This window comes from Limulus polyphemus, unplaced genomic scaffold (genome assembly GCF_000517525.1).
Source record: "Limulus polyphemus unplaced genomic scaffold, Limulus_polyphemus-2.1.2 Scaffold1600, whole genome shotgun sequence".
NCBI classification, from domain to species: domain Eukaryota; kingdom Metazoa; phylum Arthropoda; class Merostomata; order Xiphosura; family Limulidae; genus Limulus; species Limulus polyphemus.
The window spans coordinates 13,192-17,424 of NW_013667210.1; the positions used below are offsets into that span (position 1 = coordinate 13,192).

Genomic DNA, 4,233 nt, shown 5'->3' on the forward strand with positions numbered 1-4,233 from the left:
GGGTGCCTCACGAACTCTCCAATGATCATCGTTTCCAACGTGTGAACGTTGCTTCGTTTCTTCTGGTGCGTAATGCGCGTAAACCATTTTTGGCCAGAATTTTCACCGGTGATGAAAAATGGATTCTCTATGCGAATATTAATTCCCAAAAACAATGGCTCAGTCCTGGACAAAAAAAACCCCATCCAACCCCAAAACCTGGACTCCATCCGCAGAAAATGATGCTTTGCATTTGATGGGACATCAAATGAGTGATTCAATTCGAACTTCTCAATCCACAGCGAACTGTCAATGCAAAGATCTATATTCAGCAACTGGAACATTTAAATCAAGCCTTTCATCAGAAACACTCTTCACTCGTCAATCGGAAAGGTGTTCTTCTTCTCCAATACAATGCACGTCCACATGTGGCATGTTTGACGCAACACAAGATTATGGAGTTAGGTTGAAAAGCTCTCCCCCACCCCCCATATTCCCCATATTGCACCATCAGATTACTATCTTTTATCGTTCGCTGCAACACCATGTTAATGGGAAAACGTTTGCAAATGTGGAAGGTGTTAAAGAGGACATCGACATGTTTTTTGCTTCAAAGCTAAGTGATTTCTTTAATCAGGGCATTAATAACCTGATTGTAAGATGGAAAAGCATCATCGATAAGAATGGAGACTATTTCATTTAAAAATGTTTTGTTTTTATATATAACTTGTTCGGGCTTTTATATCTAAAAAAAGCGACATTATTTTCTTGACGACCTAATATATATGTATGCATGTTTTAGTAGTTAAGAGTAAAGCTGCCTAGAATTGTCTTTATTACCAATTAAACAAATCCCTTTTTTCTTTGTTAAATTCTGGCTAATAAATCTTTTCGATTTTGTGATCATTGTGCTTAATCATTTCTTCAAGCCAGTCCAACCATTATTATGACTTCTACCCTAGATAAAATTATTAGTACTTTATCTCCCAGTTATACCATCTAGTGCAAACAACAACAACAACATAAACTGGTCTTTCTTTTCTAAAAAAAATGTTCACAAATAAAAAACCCAACTACTCCAACTAATAAAAAGATAATTGAAAAAAGAAATGACTATACAAGTTATCTGTGTGGGGTTATCTGTGAAATACACTTATCATGATGTAATTATTCATACATTTATAAAACTGGTTTGCACAACTTTTTTGATATATATCCATCCGCTGAAAGCATGTAATGTAAATTATGTTATTACTGAAATATCACATTTAGAACTATATTTCCATAAATTTGCGTTGATCTATTAGCTGCATTGGACTTTGGGTTTGCTACATTCTAAATCTAACAAACCAGCACTGTTGGGTAGAGCAACAACCCAGCTAGATGGAATATTGGTTCTATTTGACGAATAAAAATGACAACGTTTTAATCTGAATGGCAAGATATTGCTTGAAATGTTTTCTTAAATGGATTGTAGTGATACCCTTGATATTATAAACTTGAAAACTATTTATATAAGAATTCGATGTTGCTTTTACTAGCTTTAAATGTTTCATGTATCTACAACGGTATATTATTGACAACTTTAACATTTCAATACAACGGTATATTATTGACAACTTTAACATTTCAATGCAACGGTATATTATTGACAACTTTAACATTTCAATACAACGGTATATTATTGACAACTTTAACATTTGAATGCAACGGTATATTATTGACAACTTCAACATTTCAATACAACGGTATATTATTGACAATTTTATAATTTCAATACAACGGTATATTATTGACAACTTTAACATTTCAATACAACGGTATATTATTGACAACTTTAACATTTCAATACAACGGTATATTATTGACAACTTTAAACATTTCAATACAACGGTATATTATTGACAACTTTAACATTTCAATACAACGGTATATTATTGACAACTTTAACATTTCAATACTACGGTATATTATTGACAACTTTAACATTTCAATACAACGGTATATTATTGACAACTTTAACATTTCAATACAACGGTATATTATTGACAACTTTAACATTTCAATACAACGGTATATTATTGACAACTTTAACATTTCAATTCATACCTCTTCTCTTTTTTACAGATATATATTTTCCATTTGTTAGCCATGAATAATGTTTGATTTTTAAATATATCGAACGTCTATTACGTTTCGTAAGGTATTTTGCTTCTGACTCTTTTGAGTTATTATTATCTAAACAATCAATCAATGACTGATCTTAAAACGAAACAAATTTAAATTATGTTTGTTTGTTTTTTTATTGCTATGACTGCAACCACGAACTCCGCCACCAGTGTTGATCGGCACATAAAAAAAAAGAGTACTGCCTGTCATAATGCAAACCGGTTTCGAAGTTTGAATAGGCTAGTGGGGAGGGAAGATTCCTTCCAGTCTGGCGTCATGTATAACTTTATCCTTCTTCAAATCTCTTATTGATACAACTAGCCACGTTTTTATGTTTTGTAGATTGAATATTCTAAGTAAGAGAAATATAGTTGATAAATTAATAATAACTATAGTAACTCCTTCTAATGTAAATGATGAAATAAGAAATAGCTGTCGAGGTTCATTCAGGATTCAAGAGAAAGACGCAGATCAACTCTTATTTATACATGTGTGTGTATGTATATATAAATATATGTATATATAGTATGATACTAAAATTAATACCTGGTACATCTCCACAAAGTCCCGCGTAATACGGACGTGACATGTGGGGCACCACGCATGCCTCACCACATGGAATTGAAATTCATGTGGAAACATTTTCAAATCCAGAGCCAAAAAGTTGACTTGACAGATTCACATTTATCGACCTATTGCTCACAATCCCTGTCTGTATACCTTTTCCAAGTTGGTTTATTTCACATCAAATGAATTGTAAGATAATCCATTGCAACAATTAAGGATTCAAAAGTAAAACTGTCTTTATGCGGTTAGTTTGGTCTATCTTTATATCTGCTGTGCCCGAAGTATTAATTTCGTTTGTACATTGTAATTCCACCTTTTTCTGTTGTTAGACAAACGTATAATCATGGTTATAGTGTAGATGAAACATGATCTGCCTTAAGCGTTCAAATTTTCACTCTTGTACTGGTTTACCATGTATACATAAGTTTGAATGTATCGTAGAGTCGGTAGACTCCATATGTAGGGATGACCAAGGTACTCAATAGGCATAATACAAATATGCATGCTAAAAATGATTGCCACTCACGTTTATTTGTTTCCCTACCTAACAAGTCCAAAAACAAGGCAAGAAACTATCGCTAAGATACCAAACCAGAAAGTGAATAACCCATTAAATTCTTAATCTTTCTTCTTGTTGTTTCAGTCGAGATAACTATACAATTACTTTATCACTAACGTCAGTTTGAACCTAAGTCCACTCTATGTGTTTCTGGGCAGTGGATAATGTTATCGCTTAATCATAATACGTAGTAGTAATAAAAAACAAGCAAACCATAATTCTAGTGTAAACAATGTTATCCTTACCCCTTGTAGTTAGCTTTCTTACAGAAATATACTGTTCCTTTAAAAAAGCTTAAGTGCAGAGTGAAACAGGAATTATCAACCAATAATAGGTAAACATTAGATTATTGTAACATATAGAATACTCAATGCTTTGTACACTATACACAATTGGAGTAAATTGGGAGCCAACCCCTGTATTATGTATGAAGTGAATGATAGAATACACTAACTTTCAATCAGGGGAAAATACGTCACAAAACAAGCAATAAAAACATTTTGTTGTGTAAGACTCATAATGCAGAATTACACACTGACTTTTTTCTACGTTTAAATACTTTTGTTTGCGACCTTTTGACCCTCCTGCCAGAGCCTTCATCGGGCAATAATGAACTGAGCGATAAAAATTCGGGTTGTGTTTTAGTGAACATTCTCGAAGAAACTGTAAAGCGAAACGTTAAATGAAAACAACATTTTAGTGTTATAAGTTCGTTTATTTCTAGTATGAATATATCTTATATATATACACCAATATGCACTACAGAAATTAAGTAATATAGGGATGATACAGCTATACATAGATCATCCCTACATGACTTTCAATATTAAAATTTAATCTTCCTGGAACAACGTTGTGTTCATGTCCACGAAACCCGAGGAATAAAGTGGCAGAAGTCCTTCCTCCAATATTTCGACGTATTTTGCAAAATTTATGTTTCCAACGCACTCCACTAAGCT

At 32.8% G+C, this 4,233-nt stretch overlaps 1 protein-coding gene across 1 annotated transcript in view; it reads left to right on the top strand.

Moving 5' to 3' along the window:
• Positions 1 to 387: 387 nt before the first annotated feature.
• Positions 388 to 4,233, top strand: part of LOC106464256 (LIM domain transcription factor LMO4-like) — a 68,777-nt gene continuing 64,931 nt past the window's right edge. Inside the window, exon 1 of the mRNA XM_013924383.2 lies at positions 388 to 399. The gene's annotated coding sequence lies outside the window, so the exon portion shown is untranslated. The remainder of the gene's footprint in view (positions 400 to 4,233) is intronic.